Source organism: Vicugna pacos, chromosome 1 (assembly GCF_048564905.1).
Source record: "Vicugna pacos chromosome 1, VicPac4, whole genome shotgun sequence".
Classification (NCBI taxonomy): Eukaryota; Metazoa; Chordata; class Mammalia; order Artiodactyla; family Camelidae; genus Vicugna; species Vicugna pacos.
In genome coordinates, this window is record NC_132987.1 from 25761148 (window position 1) to 25785532 (window position 24385).

General features: G+C 38.2%; 1 protein-coding gene across 1 annotated transcript in view; it reads left to right on the forward strand.

Annotated features, from left to right (window-relative positions):
* The window catches only part of AGTR1 (angiotensin II receptor type 1), a 42548-nt gene that overhangs the window by 15706 nt on the left and 2457 nt on the right, over window positions 1-24385 (forward strand). The gene's annotated exons all lie outside the window — the stretch shown is intronic.

Consider the following 24385-nt stretch of genomic DNA (forward strand, 5'->3'; position numbering starts at 1 on the left):
ATCTGCAAATCCAACAAAAAGAAAATGCCAAATAAAAAGATATATTTGGGGTTGTATATGTGGCATCCATCCATATAAAACTAGGAATAAAATTATTTAATGGAAAATTTCTAATTCAACCACCTCTAACCATGTAAGATAGTCTGAATGAGAAGGAACGATTCTGACTTTGTATTATTTTAGTGGTGGTGTTCTCTCATAATTCCCATGCTTTTTCTCCTGTCCTGCTATTCTTCAAAATTTCCTAATGAGGATTAGGGAACAGGCATATTTAACAATCTGTATTTGCAGGCTAGAAACAAGAAAATAAAGACTAATCGTTTCTCTCCTGCTAATCTGATTTTCTACAGCTCCTCTCCTACCAGCTTAGGCAAAGGACTTAGTTACTATCTCCAGTAGATGGGGCCAAGGAAAAGACAAGCATCTGTGATGTCACGTGTCCCCTAGATGGGCCAGCTGCCTTACAGGCCTCCATGAGAGACCTCGCCGAGAGTGAGAAGTGGTCACGAACAGAATGAGGGGCAAAATGCCATTTCCTTTATTCTAGAAAAACAGCATTCCGTGGCCGGTTAACAATGCTGCAGTAAACATTTTCACATATTTCCCCTGCATGTGTGGAGAGTTAGAGGGTGTATGCTTAGAAGCGGAAATGCTGACTTGATTTCCAAAGTGGTGATGATAGAAGGAGGCCTCTGGAAGTCGTGCTGAGTTGACAGAAAGACAGGGGTTCAGTCCTTAACTGTTCACGTGTGACTGGCTCTCCGAACTGAAGTGTAACCCGAGAACTGCTAGCACAATTTCAGGTCCCAGGGCCAGTTATTGGTACCAATAGTTATTTATTTACAACCGTACAGGAATTTATTTCCCAGGACCCCTTATATCGTTGACATCTCATAAAATCAGCCCTGCAAAGAACTAGAACATTTTGAGAATATACAATACACAACTTTCAATGAGAGGTTTTCATTTTCTCACACACAACATGAAAGTTGGTGTGAACTGACATGGACGTCTGTCCAGACAAGTGCCAGTGATTTCAGGAAGCATGTTTCTCTTTTGTAACTCCAGTGTGTCCTTGGCAATTCCTGCATAAAGGCCAAACTGCCAAAGTCTGGTCCTTCTCCTCCGAGTAAAACCTTATAGTTGTATGTCAGTAGCTAGTCTTTGTTCTCTTCAGTGCTCGTTGCAAAATACAGCAATTTTCATTCTAAACCCCAGTAGTATTGGGAAGACAAGTTGAGTTAAAATAATGCTTGTAATTTAATCAGTATTCTGTCCCTAATAAAAAGCTAGTTAGTCACAGCTTCCTTCAAATCTCTCTCCCACAGATTGTTTTCCCTGAAAGGAGACACTATACAGCATTTTAGGGAAAACAAACTTTTCTCAGTTGCTAGGGATAAAGTAATGAAAGGGCTGAAAATAGCACAATCACGTTTTTTTCTCTCAATTCCCTGGGATTGAACAGATTTTTTAACTTCAGGTTTTTTTAACTTCCCTGAAAAGAGTTTGTTTCTAGCTGACTCTTATTTCAGTGTAATAGTATATCTTCTTAATCTGGTAGAGTTACAAGTTTAAGTCATCATCCTGATCAGAAAAAAATAAGTGAGACTTATAAAGTAATTGAAACCCTGTAACTGTCTCACTCAAAAATAAATATATAAATAAACCAACAAACAATCTCAAATCCAATAATGAAACATCCTTGAAACTCTCCCAACTTGCAGTCCAATGGTAAGGGTGAAAACCTTGGGAGACCAGTTTGGGAAGCAACCAGTGCCAGGTACTATTTCATATACTTGATCTTATCCACTTCTCCCAGCAATACTTAAAGGTGACTATGAGCATTGCCATTGTATTGTATTACTATTTTATGAATGTAGACACAAAGGATCAGAGAAAATAATAGTTAATGCCTATTAATTGGACAGGCACTGGGTCAGTCATTTCATCTGCATTTTTTTACTTAATCCACCAAAAAATATTACAGGCTAGGTTCTCTTATTGGCTTCATTCTTTCACAGACACTGAGTCAACGGGGCCCATACTGCTAACCAATACCAGGATGAGAACTGGAATTTGGGACTGACTCTAATGCCCTAGTTCTGACCATTTCTCTCCCAGATGTAACCTATCAAATTCTCCAAATCTTCCTTCCCCTGTTTTTAATTAACTGCTACACTATCTGCATTTTTTACATATACACATGTAAGTGAACGCTGTGCTCATATTCAATTATAGGTTTATACTGATATTGGGTGCAAGTATAAGCTACATCATTTTGAAAAATAGTAAAAGAGCCAGGAGCTCTGAAAGTAATGTTCAGGATTGGGTAAAACAGTATTTTCTGCCACATTTCAGTGAGAAAATTGTTAATTCATATGCTACCAGCCAGACGCAGAAATGCAACAGGAAATGAAAAACGTAACTCCTTTAAATAATGTGGTCTGTAGTACAAATTATTGTGCTGTGAATTAGTTTCCTTCTGCTGTAGAATTGATCATTTGGATTATGTAGACAAGCAGTGTAAGACATTACTGAAATTATCCTTGAATCCTAGCTTTGAGATCTATATAAAACACTAGGCAATATGCCTGTGAATACATAGAAAACACTTTTTAAAAGGATTGGGATAGGCTATTTTCCCCTCTGTTAAATATTAGCCTTTGAAATGAACCCAGCTTATCTGCTAAATAACACATGCAAATTGTTGTGTTTTAATAAAGTGACAGACTGAGAGAGAAGCCGCACCAGAACTGCTTATGCTTCTGGTACGGGCCAGGAAGATTATGCAATAATGCCTTTTAAAAGAAGGAAGCCTCTTAGCGTTACACCTTGCCTGGCAACGAATGGACCCACTTACTCTAAATGCAGGGGTAATTAGAATCTATGAAAATCCAGCATCAAAATCCCAAACCCCTGAAGCAATATGTACTCAATAAATTACAGCTTTTTACCTCTGTAAATTTTCAACCATTCCATTTACGTACATCAGTATATGAGTGTGCGGTGTTTTAGGGGGCCTGCTCTATAATGCTATGGAAAGGTTTCGTCACTATTAATCAGGTGTCCTGGAAATAGGACACCTCATTTTTTTGATTCTGGAAGGCTCAGAGCCTGTGCTTCTGCTAGCAGAAGGTCGACTCAAACGGGCTAGGCCAGTGAAAATCCCCAGCAAGCATGGAACCCAGTGAAAACCTGGGGGACTCAACTTGTGGTAGGTACCAAAAAAAGAAATTCTTATTTAAAAACCCTCATAAAAATGGTAAAACTAATGTTTTAAATGAACTAAACAGAAGACTTAACTTGCTTTAACTTTCTCTTTTGTTGCAGGAAACAACAAAGCATTTGTTTTAAAAGTTAAAACAGAAAGGTCTTAAAATGTATTGGGGAAGAACTATTTTACAGAAAATAAATTTGTTCCCTGGATTTGTGACTGAGTGTGAAGGTATCCTCAGCTGTCTCCTAGAAAGAGCAGGGGACACTTGGTATCCTTTTGAATGGAAGGGTTCCTATTAGCTTTTCTCCTCCATTTTCTAGAGCGTTGTGATGTTTATTCCTTGGTATTATGTTTTTAAAAGATTTTAAATTTTAAAACATCAAAATAGGCATTGAAACTGAGAACTGAAAGTCTCAGCCAGTTGGGTGTGATTTTTAAAAATAGGTAATACAGACCTCTAGTGGTTGAACAGTTTGAAAGCCTCTGCAAGGAAAGGAAATTGTGCATCAAGTGCTTGCATTTTAAGGAGGAAAAGTTATTCACAATGTAAAATTCACATATTTCATACAAACAAAACAGAGATAATAATGAGCAGCAAGAGAAGATGGAGCACTTCCCATCCTTTCAGATGCTCTCAATTCTTCCAAAACAAGCAAGGACCCTCCCATCAGAGTCCCAGCAAGAAGTCTGGATTTGTATTGTTTTTCCTCTGAAAGATTAACAGCCAATTCACTTGTTGCATGATTGGAGCTGGCATATGTGTGTTACGTGAAACAGATTTTTATTTTCCCTGGCCCACAGTTTTCCCTCAGTGGGACTCTTCTTCCTCTAAACTCCAAGCGCTCCCTGTAGAAATGCAGGAGACCCTCACACAGCCACTGCTTACCTGCCCTTTCCCAGGGTCTCTCCATGCGACAGCCACACTCCACTGGACTGGGGCTCAGTGACTGGGATGGTTCTCCATCTACGTGAGGAACAAACTACTGGATCCATGCACAAGCTTAAGTGATTAATAAATGTCTCCCTAGCGCTTCTCAAATATGAATGGACACACAAATATACCTGGAGAATTTTGTTCAAATTCAGATTCTGACTCAGCAGATGTGGAGTGGGGCCTGAGACTGTTTTACTAGAAAACTCCCAGGTGATGCTAACGCTGGTATCCAGGACCACACTTGGGGAAGCAAGGAGGTGCTATAACATCTCTAATTTTTTATTATACTTTGTGTTTTACTGAGTTCTTCATCTTGCTTCTTCTCTTTTACTTTAATGGCATCTCAAAATTTAATTTTTGAATTTATAAAACTTTTACAGTTCTCTTTCACTTGACTGCGTACAACTATCTCTGAGAAGCTGTTGATTCAAGTTTTGTAAAGTTGGTCTTACATTTTAAGAATGGATTCAGCGTCATCTGTTTAGTTTGGTTAGTTCATGATGATTGTGAGCACCTCTCTAGCACCTGAAGTCATTAGGCATTTGTAGCCACAATTTAATATCTGATTAGCCACACTGGGAGAGTAGGTGAGATCAGATCTCGGGCATGGTGCATGCTGAAAAACTGCTAAGGGCTCAAAGTAACAGCCACATCATAAAATCAGGCAGAATGAAAAAGCACAAGCTGAAACTGTGAGAGTTTCATGGGGAAAACATACGGAAAAATATTTTTCCAACCAAATCCATCATCTAAATAAGTTCATATCATAGCATGTTGTCAACCTTAATTTTGAAATCCATAATTTTAGAACTTATGTCATGGGGTAGTCTTTAAAAGCCTCTTGCAAACTTCTAACATCTAGTTTCAAATCAAAAATAATATATTAACAGGCTGTAGCATGGAGGGAGTACATAAATTATCATCATTGCCCTGCATGAACAATAATTCACAGGTTTGGCTCAGACACGACTTAGATGAAATAATTAACTATGTACAGTACTTAACAGTATAAAAGTAATTAATCTAGCTGCCTCATACTGGTTTGGCCTAAATAAACATGCAATAAAAAAGCCATACAATTTTATTATTTTTTCACTCACGTTACTACTTTAGTAAGTTGGAATTTTAAGATGTAAGAAAAAAGATATCTTTCCCTTAAAAAGAAAGCACTTTCTTTTCAAATGTTAATGTACTAACTCTAAGCTGAGTGAGTTCTATATATTTATAATTGTGGGCAGATATTCTCAATTAATAACATTATGCATTCTGCTTCACAGGAGTTTGGCAAAAATGATTATTTTAAATTAAGGTGTAAATAAGAAAAAAATCAATTTTTTAAACTATAAATCACATAAACTCTGTTGAAGAACCACAGTCATGTGGTGGTGTAGCTTTGGCGAAAATGTTTCAGATAAACTGAATTTTGCCACATGGGTTCTGAGAGGAGACAAGTTGCCTTTTGGCCTATAGACTCTTCACCAGTGGGTCCACAAGGTAAAGGGCAGGGCCATTAGCTGGCATAAGGGTAACAAATAAGGCAAGTATCCCTGTTTGTGCAAGAGAAGAGAGCTCAGGTGATTCCTGCAAGGGAGAGAGAGGTTCACCCCATGCAGGTCTGTGTTTTAAGCCTGCTCTCAGTGTATGGATGCTTCTTTGCTTTGCAAAGAAAGAGCATGGAGCCCTGTAAAGGGTCCCCCCTGTGTTTCAGTGCATGTGAGTGATCACCCAAAAGGATGAGAAGGAAGAATCCCCAGAGATCACCGAGAGCCAGAAAACAGCTGTTTTTCCCACTAGCCAGAGAGGCAGAACTCGTAATTCTTGGGGCATCAGGTAGCATACTCAGAAAGGCTTGGCCTCAAGAATAGGAAAAAGCCCTAGGCTAAATACTACTCTGGTCCCACCTAACAAAGCTTATAAGCCAGATCTGAAGGAATCAAACTATTCACAAGTAATTTAACTGCTTCCCAGAACAAAGCTGGAGAATTTGTATCAGAATACAAAAATATCCAGCATCCAACAACGAAAAATTCACAGTGTTTAGTTTCCATTCAAAAAGTACCTGGCACACAAAGAAGCAGGAAAATAAAATCCATGTAAAGAAAAAAAAATCAATTAATGGAAACAGACCTAGTAATGACACAGATGATAGAATCAGTTTACAAGGACATTGGATGATAGTAACTTCCATATGCTCAGGAAGCTAGAAGAAAGTTTGAACATATTAACTAGAGACATAGACCATACAGGAACGACTGAAATTAAATTTCTAGAGCTGAGAACTCAAACCAAGACCTCAGACACTATGACCATATTTCTTTCACTGCCCCCACAATATTCTTCCTTGGATCCCGAGTTTGATCCCAGTAGCCTAATCCTTAGTACTTCCTTAATACTGAAACTCCCAGGTGAATAATTCCTTTGAGGGGTTTAGCAGCTAAAGACAACAGAGTTCCTGAAGGCCGCCACGTGGGCCCCTTCCCATCTCACTTTGACTGCCCCCTGGCCTGTCTCTGGCTCATGGAGGAGATGGCACCATCTTCCAGGTTCTGACACTCCACTCTAGCATAAAGGCTTCTCAGTCAAGTAGCTGCTAGCAGTCCTTCTGAGTTATAAGAAAGTTTACATTATCAGACCATCATTTTCCATCTCAATTTTCTATCTCACCTTGAAAACTCTATCGTTTGAAGAAGCATGAAATTTGTTTTCTTCGCCCAAAATAAAATCAAAATAGAAGTTCATACTTGTATTGCTCCCCACCCTTCCCAGCCAAGGCACTGCGTATGAAATCATGAACTGTATTCCTCCAGCACTTAAACAAAATGTACATGTTGTCCTTTTATGGAATTCAAAATATGCTTGTGAGAATTAAAGTATTTTTCCACCCAAGCTAAAAAAATCACCTTACTTGTCTGGGAAGTTTTATTAGGGCTAGAATCCCAAGAAATGTATATGCAAGCCAAGTGTTACTGTTCATCAGAAGCACTCCATATTTATCCAGTATCAATCCGGTGTAACTCTGTCAGTCAGTGTATCCACCTAACCAGTAGCAGACATATTCCCTTTATGGACTTTTTTTGTGCATGTGTTCCTAAATCTGCAGTAAATTAATTTAGAAAATATATTAGTACCAAAAACATAAATGTAGCCTTGCAACACAAATGTGTAGATAATTTCATGCTTGGAGCATTATAGCTCATTTTTAAAAAAACTTTACTTGACAATGAAGCTTTCAAAAATATTTTCAGCACTAGTTACTAAAGATATTTTAAAGTTTAACCTTAATACCAGTTATATAACCAGGGCCACTGGGTCATTGTAGCTCCATGAAGTAGCATCAGGCCATTTCACTACTGATCATCTTTTGGGCACTAGGTGATTTTTTTCAATAAATGTTAAAATAATATGCAAGAAGACCCAAATATCACATGTGGTGTGTTGTATCACCCACATGGAGGCATCACTTTAGTGAAGTGCAGCAACAGCTCTAAAAGACATAACAGTATCTGGAACAGAACAGAAAAAGGAAAGCCAAGTTGCTGGCAAGATCAGTGAAGCAGGGAGGTGCAGTCCCGGCTGCCATCCTGAGCTGGGTCGCAGACTCTACGCCAGGCCAGGGCAGTGCACACCCAGACAGCGCAGCCCAACTCTACGAGAGCAGATAATAACTTCATCCCAACACTTCTCTTTATTTTCCCACTACCTGCAACTCCTCAGTCATGGATTACTGTTGAATGTGGAATTTAATCAGGGAATGTCTAACAGAGGTACACCTCAAATATTTAGTGCAGTGTAAATACACTGGAGTGGGGGTCTGTGGCATCTTGCTGGGGCTTGAAGTCTGTTTTCTTAATTGTAAAATTAGGTGGTTAGCCTGGATCCTAAGTTGTAAATTAGCAGCCCTTAGAGCACATTTGGTCTGAAGAAGGGTTCTGTTTATTTCCACACAATGTGGCTTTTTTTTTTACTTGCATTAGTTGAAAACATTTCAAAATAAGATATTTCACATAAAATTTGAAATTTCCAACTTATCTTTAAAAATCAGCCTGTATCTCCCTCATCACAGTTGACACAATTAAGGTTCCCATCCCTGCCTCCTTTGAGAAAGGGAAAGGGTCCTCCATTCACCAGCATGCCTGCTTCACCCACCTCTGTTACTCTCAGCCCCTGTATAGTATTTAAATATGTGAACCCTGCAGCGTGTAATTTCTAAGGACCATTCCAGCAATAAAATGTTAAGAATCTCTGACTCAAGTTGTTTCAATAAAAGCAAAAGACTATAGAGAATAATAGTTCAACTACATGTAAGTTAAAATAGACTTTGCTTTTGGGTAAGCTGACAACCAAGACCCCATTTAGAATATAGTAATTGTGTATGTTTATAGGGACAAAGGGCATGCATATATATATTCCTGTATTTCTCTCAAGAAGAAAAGCAATAAATATGACCCATAAATTTCCTTCTATAGCAGAAATTTCTGTGACTTCCTGATCCATATTGAGATAAAGCTACTCTCCAAATCTAAATCGAAAGTCCATAGTTGCAGAATGACTTTTTATATAAAAGAACATCTTAATTTGTTGGTATAACAGGCATGTAACTTATCTAGAGTATGGTTTTAAGCTGATCATTGGCAGGTATGTAACTATGCCTACTGAAACAAACTGATTCCTAAACATATTTTCTCTGGATTAGAACCTCTTCATTTCAAGATATCCAAAATTATTAGCATATTATGTTATTCTCACAAAGTTCTAATGAACTTCACAAATCTGCCTGCTCTGAGTACAAAAATATTTAGCCTAATTTGTTTTTCCATTATTTTATATAGTAATAAAGTAATACCAAAAACATTATTACCAGAAACAACACAGTGTTATATAATTATTAGAAAGTGAATCTCATGAAATCATATTAAAGAACAACAATTACCACATGTTAAGTCAGATAATTCAAGGAAGAGACTGATATGAATACTAGGGGAGCTGCTGGCAAAGAGATTTTTTTCTCTGAATCCTGCATTTTGAAGGAAAATTTTGCCATTTAATTAGTTTAGGTATGATTCACCAACCAAAGGTCTATAGTGTGATATTTTTCCCCCTCCAGCTTAATCTTAAAATCGTCTGCACTTTAGATGTTCATACTTTTCACTTCTTTTAAAAAATGAATACTTCCTGGATCTTTTACATTGCTTTATGGTATTAATAACAAGTTGTATCACGATACTGCATTATACTGACAGAGCTCTAACGTCATTCCAGTCTGTTTCTTGGCCATGTGTAATAATGTGACAAATTACACATGTAAACAAGGTATAATTTTAAGGGATAATTTACTTAGTATTTGGTGGGGATATATGAATATATATTGAGAATATATAAAATGATAGTAATAATAGATAACATTTACTGAGTGTTTAATATATAGCACTCTTTTTTCCTCCATGTTTTATTTAACCCTCACATGAACAGTAAGTTTTTCTCCTGTTTTAAAAGACAAGGAGACTAAGGCTCAAAGAGGATGAGTAAATTAGCCAGGTACAAGATTAGTCAGAGGTGGACCCGGGATCTTAACTGATGCTTGTGGCTGCAAAGCTTCTGGTTTGTTTCCCATGATGCCTGCCAGCCACCAGACTCCACTAACATTAATTAATGTTCCCTTTTAAGATTCTAAGTGCTGAATATGTATCTCTTGATACATAGAATAGCTTTTCACTTCAGCCATACATTAAACTTGTTTTTATGGTATATAGTCTATTCATACTGAATGAGTATAATATTCTATCTTTTGAGGAAATTATTTTAAACGTCGAATCTTACAAATTCTTACAAGGGCAAGGTAGAGGCTTTATAATCTCATTCCCATTTGCCAGATCGAAGTCCAGAGGAGGTTTAATGATTTGCCTAAGATCTCAGTTTCAAGAGAGGCAAGGAAAAAGCCACTAAGTCCTCCACACCCTAGTTCCAGACTAGTGTTCTGTCTTTTTTCCCCCCCGCTAAATCCTGCAATCAACTGATTTCTACTCTTCAACTTCTGAAATTATGTTGCTTTCTTACTCACTCCTACTGGTTTTACATATTGAGATTCAGCATCAGCATTCACCATATCTTTTCACTCCTAATTCTGAGTGTTTCCATCTGATTGCTGATTTTTGTACTTTATGGGCTTTTTCTTTATTTCAGTTTTACCCCAATTATCCAGGAAAGGCTGCCTGCATCTTTTGAAAGCTCTGATGTTCTCAATGAAAAGACCTTCTGAATGGCCTTGTTTGTCTCCCATGGAGTTGCATATCGCAACTTCAAATGCCCCACTAAAATGTTACCCATTTGGCATCAGTATACAGAAAAGGCTGCATTCTGTGATAAGAAGTACAGTGGTGTTTTCCTAGTGAGAGAGTAGAGTTCTTAATGGGAAAAAGGGGAAGTATAATTTCCTCAGATTTTGCTGCTTTTCAAACACAATGCTGCTTTTCTTCTAGAACTAGTCTGTAAGAAATGTGTAAGGAAAATACCACAGGAACCAATAAATAATTAAAATTTTGGTCACAGAATTCTATTAATATTGGTCCTTTAGAAGCCCTTTTTTTCCAGAAATGGTTTTCTTCAGGTACAAAAACAACTACTCATTGCCCTTATGGATCAGAAGAGCAGCTGGGTAGAGGAGGCAAGTAACGGAGACTCAAACTAAGTCATTCAAACTCTTTGGTTGCCAAACATGGAGAGATTATCACTTGTAACTAGGTATATTTATCTCTTCTCACTTTTCTCTACTTGGTTTAATTCTCATGAGAGCCTTGATGATATTTAATGTGTTGCTCCACAGAGAAAAAAAGCTTAAATTAAGGTGAATGCAAAGTTGAATTTACAGTCAAATATTGTAAAAATCAGTTCAGACACCAATGACTCAGATTGACACAGCAGTTGTCTATGGCGTGATGCCACCAGAGGGCAGGGTTTGACTTCCGCACCTGCTGGCTGCCTCCCTCCTACTATAAGAGCCATCAGATCCCTTTAAGAGCTTATAATGAACCTAAGCTCAAATTCTCTCTTCCATTGTTCTTGTACAGAATCCTACAGTTCTGGAAAATGCTTAGAGAGGATCATTTTAGAATGATCTGACACAACAGCTATTTAGTCAACTCGCAATTTTAGAGCTCCTACTAAGTGAGTATTCAACGTGACCTTGGACAATTGAAGGCTATCTGACAGAATGTTTTCTTTTGAGGGATCTATAGTTTTTCTGGGAAGATAGGAATGTAATCTTTTTCTTTATTTCAGTTTTACTGCAATTATCCAGGAAAGGCTGCCTACACCTTTTGAAAGCTCTGATGTTCTCAATGAAACAAAAGCCATAAATAAAACATAATGTACAGTTAACTTATTCCATGAAAGATAAGAACTAGATTATCAAGAATTGAAAGGGAAGAAAAAAAAACTGGACTAGAAAGGTTTCTCGATAGCAGCACTACTCACATGTTAGGCGAGATAATTCTTTGTTGTTTGGGGTGCCTGTCCTGTGCCTTGCAATATGATCGGCAGTATCTTTGGCCCCTACCCACTCAATGCTAGTAACACCCTCTTTTCCCTCTCCCCCTGTTATGGGAACCAAAAAATGTCTACAAACATTGCCAGATGTCCCTGAAGGGCACAATTACCCCTGATTGAGAAGCGCTGAACCAGAGTATGAGGCCATGACTTTACCAAAGGGGAAAAAAAAACCTGAGCCTTGAGACTTCAGAATGTCAAAAATGTAAGGACCTACTCTCTAGGCCTCAGTTTCCTCATCTGAAGAGTGGGAATAATGGTGCCTGCCCTCATAGGCCCTGTATTAGTTTGCTAGGACTGCCATAACTAAATAACAACAGAAATTTCTTTTCTCACAGTTCTGGAGGCTAGAAGTTCAAGATCAAGGTGGCAGCAGGGTTGGTTTCTGGTGAGACCTTTCTTCCTCACTTGAAGACAGACAGCCATCTTCTCACTGTCTTCACATGGCTTTTGCTCTGTGCAAGCACATTACTGGTGTGTCTTCCTCTTAAAAGGACACCAATTATATTGGATTAAAGCCCCAAACTTATGACCTCATTTAACCACAATTACTTCTTTAAAGGCCCTATCTCCAAATATAGTCAAACTGGGGATTAAGGCTTCAACCTATGAATTTGGGGGCGGGGGTGGGGGTGACACAATTCAGTTCATATCAGGGCTCTCTTATAGAGATGAAAGCCATTAGCACAAAACTTGGGATATAGTAAGCATTCAATTAACCATAAACTATAAATGTTGTTATTGTTAATATTAAGCCACTATAAGTCATCCATGTGAATCAGATACCATCAGAAAGAGAGAATAGTATAAAACAATTATACATTAAGTAAGTTCACTTGAATATTTGTGTGTCACTTTGTGCTAAAGTTATGCAACTGAAAAATTCAAATTGACATTTTCCCCATTGACATAGCTAATTATTTCAAAGATGTTCTGTCTTCATTTATATGAAGGTCAAAGGCCAGTAGCTTCTGCATCCCCAGCATCTGATGAGTATTTAATGATCCAGAAATAAACTTTTAAGTGCCTCGGGGGATTTCTGTGTGTAAAGAAATTCTAGGTAAATATTTTTCCAAGAGGAGGCTTGAGAGTGATAATTCCCTTTCACCCTCTTAATTTGATTTATAAACTTCACCTATCTTACAGGAGATAAGAACAAAATTAAATTAGGAAGGAAAAAAAATAAACATTTTCAAACAGTCATGGTCTTTAGCTAGAACCAAGTAACTGGAGATTTTGAAATTGCAAAGGAACACGGGTCTTCTTCTGCCAAAAAGCTTGTTTATGAAAACTAAAGAGTATTAGATATTTCTACCATACTGGCTTATCATTTGAAATTTCTGCTGGCTCAAGTGAAACTGTGCTGTCCTATTTCCAGCTGTGGGGTTTCCTCCCTTACCACAATTGCTTTCCAATTGGAGGCTTGTAACTTTGATGACCAGGACAGAGTCAGCTTAGCTAGCTGGAAGAAGAAGAGGGGAGTTTTCATATCTCATGAGGAAAGGGGAAGCACTAAAAGGGTTGTTGTTTCAGCAAGTTCGGGAAGAGCGGAGTCAACGCTGACAGTTGCTGGCTTGAACAGTTTTATTGTTGGTAATAAAAACAGAAATCGCTTTGAAAGTGAAGGTGAGAAAAGACAGAAACTGCTACGGTTAGGTTAAAAACAACAGGAGACGGTGGTCTTGGTGGGGCACAGAATGTTTGAAAATATGCACCTTGTCCTTAAAGAGTTGCTGCTGTATGAGTAATGTGCCACTTCACGACATAGCTCTTGTATGCAGAAATGCTGTATTTCCACTTGACAAACCAAGGGATGCGTTTATTTTACAATCAGAAGAGAAACAAACAGTCCAAGGCAAAGTGGTACATGACCTTATGCAGCTCTCTTGGAAAGAGTTCATTTTTCCCTCCTGCTCAGACCGCACACAAATACTGGGAATATATTTTAATTTCAAATCTGATGTGTGACATCTGGTAACTCATTTATTGCTAATGAAGTTTTCACAGGAAGCTGCAGTCACCGGTATCTCATCGTATTTTTCAGTTGGCAAAGTGTTGTTTACTTTTTATTGGCTCCGCATCGGTGCCTGTTATCACAGGCTGATTAATTAGAAAACACAAATAGCCCCACAGAGAAAATGAATGGAGAGGCAGAATGGAGGGATAAATAAACAATGGTAGATAGAATGGTCTAAACTTTGTATTATAATAGATAGTATAATATCATTGTAATTTATGTTTTAAAATTATGTAGGTATTCAAGACAATGATCAGAGCTGGCAAAACTGTCTGGTCAAGTAGTTTATCAGCAGTGCTTTCAGCCTCCCTCTCTGAGCCTTTCCACCTTTTTCCGGTACTTTAGCTTCTTCTACTTCCAGTATCACGTACAACTTCCCAAGGGAAAATTAGTCATTTACACCATAGTGTGACTTAATAACACTAACAAAAGTCTCAAAGTTACAGCATCTCATAGCATCTCCACGTACATGATCTCATTTGATACTTGCAACAATATTGTGAGTCAGACTGCACAGATTTTTTAACTTCATCATTACCATGAATTTCACTGTCATTATTTTCCACATGAATAAATAAAATGAGTCATCACAGGTTAAGTAAAAGCTAATTGTGCATAAGAGGTAAACAGTATATTTGATTTAGATCTTTCGGTTCCCAGCACCATGCTCTTTCACTACCTTAACTCTGGCTCTCGCCTGAGTCAGTGTATCTCCTCCCGCAGGTAGATCTTGGTTCAAGTGTGGATACAGAAGTGGGTATCATCCACTCCACCCCAGTTAAAGACATTTCAGACATCTATGAGTAGGTGAAAGGGGTATTTGACTAGATGACATCCTGTCAGGCTCCCCTTAACTATGCAGTCCTGGAAGTTTAAAAGGAATAAACAGTGTAATGAGTAATTCTCAAGCTGTGTTTAGTATTTGTCCTACTTTCTTCAGGTTTTAATGCCTCAGAAGGGCCAAATGAAAACATTTTAGCTGATGGCACTTCTGCTATGTGTTGGATTTGGTTTTGCCTATGAATCATGATAAGCACAGAGTGCAAAAGCTAGAGTTGCAAATTAAGATGCCAATAGGGCAGTGGGTTTTTAAACATTAGGGTGCATCAGAATCACCTCAAGGCTCATTAAACTATGGCTTGTTGGACCCCACTCCCATAGTTTCTGATTTCGTACGTCTGTGTAGAGCCTAACATTTGCAGTCCAGAGGAATTCCCAGGTGATGGTGATGCTGCTATTCCAGAGACCACATTTTCAGAACCACTGCCAGAAGGGCCAGGTGGGTAACTTGAGTGAGGGATGCTGCACTGTCCAGCACAGTGGCCAGCCTCTGTTGACTGAGCATTTGAAGCATGGCTAGTTTCAACGAAGATATGCTGGAAACATTAACTAAACTCTGGATTTAGAAGACAGTGCAAAAAAATGTAAAATATCTCAATAATTTTTATACTGATTACAGGTTGAAGTGACAGTATTTTGGATATACTCGGTTAAATATATTAGCAAAATTAATTTTATATGTTCCTTTTTATTTTTTAGTATGGCTACTAGAAAATTTTTAAATTACATATGTGGCTCACGTTATATTTCTGTTGAACAACACTGACCTAAAGAATCAGAAAGTAAAGTATGGTGGGGATTAGTGAACCACAGAGGATTCAAATCTCAAAAGCTAGAAACACTTTGGGGACCAAAGAAAATAGATCTTTCAGTCAGATTTAGCCTGAGGGCCCCACTTCATACCCAAATATTGTTTCTACAACACTGCTACAATATAATTGTAGAAGCTATGCAATATCTATCATTTTACCGTTCTTTCAGCATTAATCAAGTACCTTTTTACACTTCTTGAAATAAAAGCATTGGGTTATAATAATGAAAAAATATTTCTGCTGAATTTCTGAATGAAAAAAGTCCATTAATCTTGTGAAGTTCTGAGCTTTCGTTCATTAAATTCATTTCACCTATCCTTACATTAAAGGAAGGTTATATTTTCAAAGTGCTTTCATATCTTTCAAAGAGCTTACTTTTTAACTTTTAACAATCTATGAAACAGAGGTGAAAACAGATGTTGGTATTCCCATTCTAAATATTTTGTAATATTTAAGGGATAACAAAGTAAAACATTAAATAACCTACGTACGATTTCAGTTGTAAAACAAGCCCTTGGACGGGGCTCATGTCCAGTGCTTTCTCAGCCAAATCCTTCTGCTGTCTCTCCATTTTTACAGCATTTGAATGTAAAAAATTAAAAGTAGCATACAAAATTGTATTCAAAAAAAAAGTTAACTCTGTGATAAAATCAAATGAACATTACCCTTACAGAAACATTTTCTTAACACAAAGTCCATTTCACTCTTCAAACCACTGAATAATATAATATTTTGAAGTGTTATACTAAATAGTATATTACTGTGAGGTTCCTTTATAATACTCTGCCCTCACCTCTATGTTTTTATCTGGGAAACTGAACCATGTTAAGTTTTTGCTAAACTTTAAAAAGTTGTATTTTCCCTCCAAAGGATCTGAGATAGGTTTGTTTTGAGTAAGTTATTTTAACAATAACATATTGCGCCACCTTTCTCATAGGATGACATACTCTACGGCTCCCTAAGCCACAGGGCACGCTTGTAATTTTGATTTGCAGCCATGAACCAATCTGTCTTTACCCTTTCACCTGGACTGCCAGTGAATAAGACAGGTGATGTCTGAGAGGCTCACATTCTTTGACCATGAATGGAGTGAATACAGCTAGTCTAAATAGGGTCCAAATCTATAACCCTGACCTCATCAACCCAGGGTCACAACCAGCTATCCAAATGTTCTGCCAGGGAAACAGTTCTTTGGGGTAAATAGTTAATCTGAAAAATGGGGGAGGGGACCCACTGTTACTATAACATAATAATAAATAGAATTTCTTTATTCATCTTTAGAAAAAGGTAAAATTCTTTCCATTTTTAACAAAAATGTCCTTGTATTTAGTTATAGAATATTATTAAATTGTTGTGACACTCATAATATCTGTATCAATAGATAGATAATTGGCTGATTTAATGATTTATCAGGTAATTTCTACTTGTCAAGCCATTATTGCCTTTGTCTTCAAGCGATGTATAGCTATTCAGAAGGAAGATTATGAAATTTCAGTGTTTCAGGAGATTTCTTTAAACATGTACCCCATCTCCCTGAGGGTAGAGAGTTCTACAGAAGCTAAGTGATTGGTTCAAGATCACCTCGCAAGGTAGTGGAAAAACCAAAATTAGAACCCAAGTCTCCTTCTACATTGTGGGGGACCAACCTGTAAACTATAATTCAAAGAATATTCGCACTACAATCAGGGCATTGGGCAGTTTGGGGAAACATATACAATATACTGAATATTTAATCTTTCTAGTTTTAAGCTGAAACGAACACATACAAATTATATAATATTACAACTTCTTAAGGGTGACTTAATGAATTAATGAATGGTTAGTAATGAATTAATTAATGCTTCCTCTCCTTTCTAATAACTTTCCTCATATTCCTTAGGAATTTGAAATGAGATAAGCAGTTTCAACTGCTGATTTAAAGTCTCAAAGAAGCAAGTGTGGAATGGCTTCACATGTGAAGTCTGGGGTTCTGCTCACAAGTTGAATAAAGCAGCTTTTGTTGACTGAGGTGCCCTTCTTCATCTGATGAAAAAGAAAAGCTTGTAAACAGTCTCCAAAAGCCATAATATTAAAAATGATGTGTCACCTCCTTGATGGCTGAGATACTGATCTTCTGAATTGTGGTTATGATTTCTGTGGGGAAATTCTACAAGCCCATACATACATGTGAGGAAACTGGGAGAATTAAAGGACAGGGGCTCACTTACGTACAAGCTTTCCTCCAGGTTAGATGTTACTGTCCTTTTCTCCTAGTCTCTAGAGCACTCCTCTTTCTAGGCTCACTAGAAAACCTTCCATGGCCTTCTATATTTAACATAAGAAGCATATTTTCTAACATCGGTATGTCAAAGAAAAATTATTAAGCACCTAATTAGATTTAATCACATATCTTTCATCCCTATTTTTTCTTTTTGAAATTAAAAAAAAATCATACAACAGAAACAGCCAAGAGTTTAGGACAGACAAGAGCTGGAGGAAGCATGACAGGAATGAGAGTTGTCTGGGAAGATAGGGATATTCATCACTTAAACTATAATTTATGATAAACAGGAGCTTCTTGAGGGAAGAGAAATTTAATTGCAGTTTAGTGTTGCATTATTAGATATTAAAGTACTGAATAACTTCCAAGAAGCAAATATTTAGGATTAACATTTTATTTTTCTTGAAATGTATACTCTAACTTGGAAGGAACTTCTGAATTTCCTTTCATAAAGTTGAGTTCTTTACATGCTTGGGCTATTCTGGATAAAGTAAACGGGAGGACTGGTTGAGGGTGACAAAACATTTACCCACCATCATCACAGTTTGTTACACTTGATATGAGTAGAAATAAGAAAGCAGCTTGCACTGTTTTCGTTTCTTGCAAGGGCAGGCCATGGCGGATGGTACTGACTTGAGAAGAGGGCAAGAAACCACTACTTACCACTTAGACATCTCATGCTCCTCATTAAGTTTGAGGAGATCGAATCTTAAGTACTTAGTATAGCATTAATAATTTTAATAAAATACTTTTTGTATTAAAAGAAAGGTTCACCTAGGAATTGCAGAGGCAAACAAAATCATTTCCAAGGAAAGTTAACATAGGGAGGTTAGGCTGGGATTGCCAACCAAGAGCATGGCATTTGTCCTCTGCATCTGACTTGAGTGTAATTCTGGTTACTTGCCTTATGATGCTCTCAGCCATGCTCCCTTCTTCATGGCTGCCAGGATTACCAGCAGGGAGGAGAGTGCAGCCCACAAAGGCCTGGATGCTTCATCATAGGGCATGATGAAGGAAAGTGGGGGCAAGAAAAGGGACAAGACTATAGTCCAAAGCTTACTGGATCCAAGCAACTTAACTACTATCACCAAATAATGTGTAGGGAAACTTCCAGTCAAGAGAAAGACAATGGACTAAGCAATCATGGACATTACCCTTTTTCTCTAAATACATAAAATATCACATTACAGCTCTGAATAAGAATTGAGACTACAAGGGCCAGAGAAAAACCAACACCAACTGAGATAAAGTTCTAATGACTTTATCAGGATGGAAGTCAAGACCATAAGACTCATGTACTGAAGGCAATTGAAACGGGGTTTGCTGGCTAAAACCAGAAACTAGAAAATTATTGCCCATTGTGACCAAAGATTAAGCTAATTTCTGTAGACCAGAAAAATGTGAGAATGGGTAGAGGGCCTATTCTACAGTATCTGCAATGTATGGGGTTGGAAATTAGGCTGAGAACTGGCATTATAAAACTTTTCCCAATCAAGTGAGTGTTGTATCCCCAAGCAGAAATTTCACCGGCCACCACCATCCAGATGCTCAGGCCTCCCAAAGAAGTTAATTCTCACTAGAGATGAACTCACAGCTAAAGATTACAAAACCTACAATGAAGACAAATGCCAAGAAAGAGTGTCTATAGATGAAACAAACAGAATTTATACCTGAAGAACTACAAGTAGTAGAGCAACTGGATAGGGGCTCTTAACATACAGATGTTCAAAACGTTTAAGGAGATAAGGGTAGAAATAGACCCCATAAAATAAGAACAGAAGGTTAAGGAACAAGAGCAAGTGGATCTGAAAGAGAAATAAGTAGAAACCCTAAAACTTTTAGTGCCAACTTCTATGAGTCAATGAATTCACAAATGGATACTGAGTTTCTCCCTGTAGAATGCCTCATTCATTACTGGGCATAAACAATTGCATTCTAACGTCTAAATTATAAGATAGGAGCAATAAAGAGAATGACTTCTGAACAGGACAGTTCATTGAGCTGTCTAGCACTACAAGCAAATAACTTACAAACACTTGCGTACTCTTTCTGATATTTAAGATACCCTGATAGGTTATCCTAAAATATAATTACTTGGTCTTTTAGTTGTCTATTATCATAGGAAGCTATGGGGTACTTTTTTTCTTTAGATTGTAAACTCATTAAAAAAGGAGTTTGTGATGAACAATTTAATTAGATTGGTTTTGGCTCGTCTAAAAGCTTAAGAAGGTATTAATATTCTAATCAAAAGTCTTGGGGAAATATTCTTAGGAAAGAGAAAGAAAGAAAGAGAGAAAGAAAGAGAGAAAATAGAAAAAAAAAGAAAGAGAGAGAGAAAGAAGAAAGAAAGAGAGATAAAGAAGAAAGAAAGAAAGAAAGAAAGAAAGAAAGAAAGAAAGAAAGAAAGAAAGAAAGAAAGAAAGAAAGAAAGAAAGAGAGAGAGAGAGAAAGGGAGAAAGGGAGAAAGGGAGAAAGAGAAAGAGAGAAAGAAAGAAAGAAAAAGAAAGAAAGGGAGAAAGAGAGAAAGAGAAAGAAAGAAAGAAAGAAAGGGAGAAAGAGAGAAAGAGAAAGAGAGAAAGAAAGAAAGAAAAAGAAAGAAAGAAAGAAAGAAAGAAAGAAAGAGAGAGAAAGGAAGGAGGGAGGGAGGGAGGGAGGAAGGAAGGAAAATCTTCTTTCTTAGGTTTGTTTTTAAGAACCAGGGGCGCTGTCAAGGAATGCAAAGTAACTCCTACTAAAACAAGCAGTAGATAAATGTGGTGTGGCCACCATAAGCCAATCTTGTGTTTGTAGCAGACTGAAAGTTCCCACCTGACTCACGGCAAATTTATTCAGCTGCTTAAGATTATTTTTTACTCATACTTTGAAAGAACAACAGCTTGGTATTTTTAGCCTTTTAATGGCAAGAGAAAGTGCTTACCAACGATAAACTTTTTTTTTTTAATCTCTCATGGTTTTTTCACCCATGGCCAAATCAGCACTTGCCTAACATTCAAAAAATTATAGTAAAGATTCAAATAAAACACATTTATTAAACACTTGCTATTTGAAAGATAGGCCCAGTGCTTTCCAGTTATCTCACTTAATTTCCACAACAATTAAGTGCAATAAGAATCATTGCTCCCACTTCTTACAGATGGGGAAACTGAGGCATATGTTCAGAGAAAGGGGGTGAATTATCTAGAGCCACACAGATTTGTAAGTGGCAAAGGAAGATTCCATTAGAAGCACTTTGACTCCAAATTCCATCTTTTTTCTCCCAAGAGGAAATGGTGTTGTGGAATTCACGTAAACCACAGAGCCTGAGTAAAAGTGATGGCGAGACCCAGAAATAGAGAGAGGTGGGTCCTCCTCCATATCCTACCTGCCCATAACCCTACTGGGAGAAGCAGCAGGATGAAACGAAAAGCAGCTGCATCCTGGGACTCACAGTTTTGGTGTCCTAGTAGATCACATCTCTCTCTTTCAGCTTCTCACCAAAATAGCAGCCTTTCAAGCTTCAAAGAGAAAAGCAGCCTACTCTTTCCCACTTCTTTATCATCAATCTAAGGCGATGCCAATCATAAAGAGTTCCATTTTCTCTCTTCTCAAGAACCAAGTTTCTCTAAGAAAGCCTATGAGTGACAACAGTGCAGACCAGTACTGCCTGTGTCGCTCTCCCATCCAGCACACCCCTGTCCAGAAGGTTGCGCACTATCTGTAAATTTACAAGAGCAGTTGCCCATAGATGAAGCTGCAGGCACCTAGAAGAAGAGGGAAGTTCAAGTGATGACACTATCTACTCCACCTTAGCTGGCCAAATGGTTGCCTGGAAGTTGTAGCCACTCTGTTTCCCATACATCCTCTACAGTCCAAGTACCATGTCTAGGAAACGTCCCTGATCACTCCTGGACATCCCCCCACCAAGCTGGGTCAGTGATAAATCCAGAACATTCCACATGCCTCTGGTATGGTATGGTATGGTATGGTATGGTATGGTATGGTATTCACCACGCTGGAGACAATGCTGTCTTTAAGGCTTCTGTTCCCCTAGCAAGACTCAAATGGCTCAAAGGTGGAGGACTGTGACTTTATTCACTTGCACTGAAGACCCCAACATACAGTAGGTGTTCAGTGAATATGGGATGAATGGATGACTGCCTGCTGAATGCACTGTTTGCATTTCTGCTTCCTTGTGCTTGCTCCTCTATTTTCATCACCTAAAATTCCTCTCCCCTCTCTCCTTGCTAGGTAGGAATTCTTGGTCATTACTTATACAAACATTTATGAAAAACTTTCTTCCAATTAGTATATTCAATGCTATGCCCAGAGTTTCTCAAGTAATATATTTGTTAAAATAATAGATGCTTCACTCAGAGTTCCAGAGCTGTTCCTCTAGTTGTCCAGAGCAACCTCTTACGTATTAAATATTAGTCATTATGAATCAATGGAAACAAAACGAGGCTGACCTTGGAATGTGAAGGAATCAGAGTCCAAAACTATGTTTACAAATTGGTCCTTTCAAATGTAAATTTTCCACAGAAATTCTTTTATAAATGCCGGTTACACTTCCAGCCTTGTCAATAAAATTTTATTCCCTCTAGACACAAAATTAATGAAACCACTGTGAGTTGTGTGCCCTCAAAGTAAGGTCAAGAGAGGAAAGAGGAAAGAGAGGAGAATTTCCTGCCTGCTCTCGGCCATCCAAGCTCAAGGCACCCAAGGGATCCTAATACATCCAGTTTATTCCTTCCTCACTTTAGTGCCTTGTGCCTATGCTGCCGCAAATGTTCAACTCTGCTCTAGTTTTCAGTTACGGAGTTCAACCCAGGCCACTTTCAATCTTTGAGATTCTTTACCCTTGACATTTCCAATTTTTTTCCTAGGCAAAATCCAACTTACTTCAACTAAATGTTAGAAGGAGAGCAAATAAGTAAAGTAATCCACACTAAGTTGTAAATGCCTGCTAGCCCATGAACTTTTTATGAAGCATTTTGTTTTTAATAGAGAAAATTTGTTTACCTAAATGAATTTATACCCCTAAGTTGGCATAATTTCAGTAACTATGATTAAAAAAAAAACTGAAAAATCAGGAAAGTGTAGAGAAATCCTTCTAGGTGAGAAAGAAATAGGTCAAACCTCCCTGAGAGTCTAGCCCTAGTTTCTGTTAAATTATTCCTTCTTTCCATCTTCTGTTTGGTAAACTACAGATTTCTAGAAGTGCCAAGGGTTTTCTGGTCAGTTTGGTTTGGTTGGGGGTGGGTTTGGGTTTGGGTTTTGGCTAATTACCCAAGGTTGGGCCCAGGCTGACATTGTTTTCTGTCAGATTCTTAAGGGAGTCTTATCTTGATTTCATTTGCCCCTAGAAAGTAATCTCAATACTCTCTGCTTATAGCTTTGTTATATACTGTTCACTCATTCATTTGTCCACTCACTCTCTTATTCATCAGACATTTATCATCTGCCTCCTGGAATGTGCCAGGGCCTACACTAGTAAACAAGATGACTTGAAACAGGCCTTACCTCAAGCAGCTGACACACCAGTGGAAAAGACAGATATGTCAACAGACCATTGTAATATATAGGTCAAAACCTACACCCAGAGTGCCAAGGCAGCTCAGAAAATGGAACAGACAAGTCAGGAAGGCTCCACAGAGGATGTGACATTTGCCTGTTTGTGGATGCTAATGCTTCCATGAAAGAAAAGGGAAGAAAGGGGTTTCAATTATATAGTTCAGAGTACAAAAGGAGAAGATAATGAGGACATAGAGCCAAAAACTTGGGTAGGGAGAATAACTGCCTCCTTCCGAGAGGCAAAGAGGCCACATATGAACCCCTTTTTCCCAGTGTTGTCTCTTAAAACCTGGCTACTTACATCTCTTCCCTTTCCTAGCACCACTTTGCACGAAGATGGACACCGTCTTAGGCACACATGTTCATCCAGCTCTCCCGGATGCCAAGCACAGCTATCCTGGGCAGACTAGTAGTTCTATTCCTGGTCTTCTTCTTGCCCAGGACACTTTGCTAAAAGGGGGATGCACAACCTTGCTCATCTAGGGACCTGCTCCTGGCGGAGCAATAGGATCTTTACCCAGCATCACTACTCTTCATAGCCGACCTCGCCTAGACCCAGTGCTGGCCATCACCTCAGAGCAAGTCTGTGCCACAACCTGCCATGTTACCCTCACAGCATCTTCAGCCTCCCTCCCAAGGATTTTCTAATGGACTCTTGTCTAGGGAAGAATATGTGGCTTTCTAAATCACATAAACGAATAGCTTGATTGCTGATTATGTAATTATTGGAGCAAATATTTGCAGAAGTCAGAGCTCATTCCTGAGCATCTGATTGTTCCTAAAATTCTAAAGAACTGCTGCTGTCTTGAGTTCCCCAAAATACATGTGTTATTGATAATCCTGGCCTAATCCATTCACTTGACATCCTTGTTAGACAAACGGTCAGTCTCAGAGTTAACTCCAGAAATGGTCTGTACGCACAGAAGTTAGGAGATTCTGGCCCTTTTGCTAGACTGAGTTAGAACTTAAAGAATAAGTGGTGACTGCCAGTAGTGACCTGGAAAACCATGTAGAGAGTGCTGTTCCCCAAAGTCTTGAGCCCACCCTATTTTTCCCTCTTAAATCAATTCCCACAACGACCAATTCCTCAGTAACCTAGAGGCAGCTATTCAAATCACTTAAGGGAGGATGCTAATAATTTTTATACCCAAGACTGTGAGATAAAAGAAGTGGCTTAAAGAATAAGATATGGATATGTCTCTCTTCTGAGATG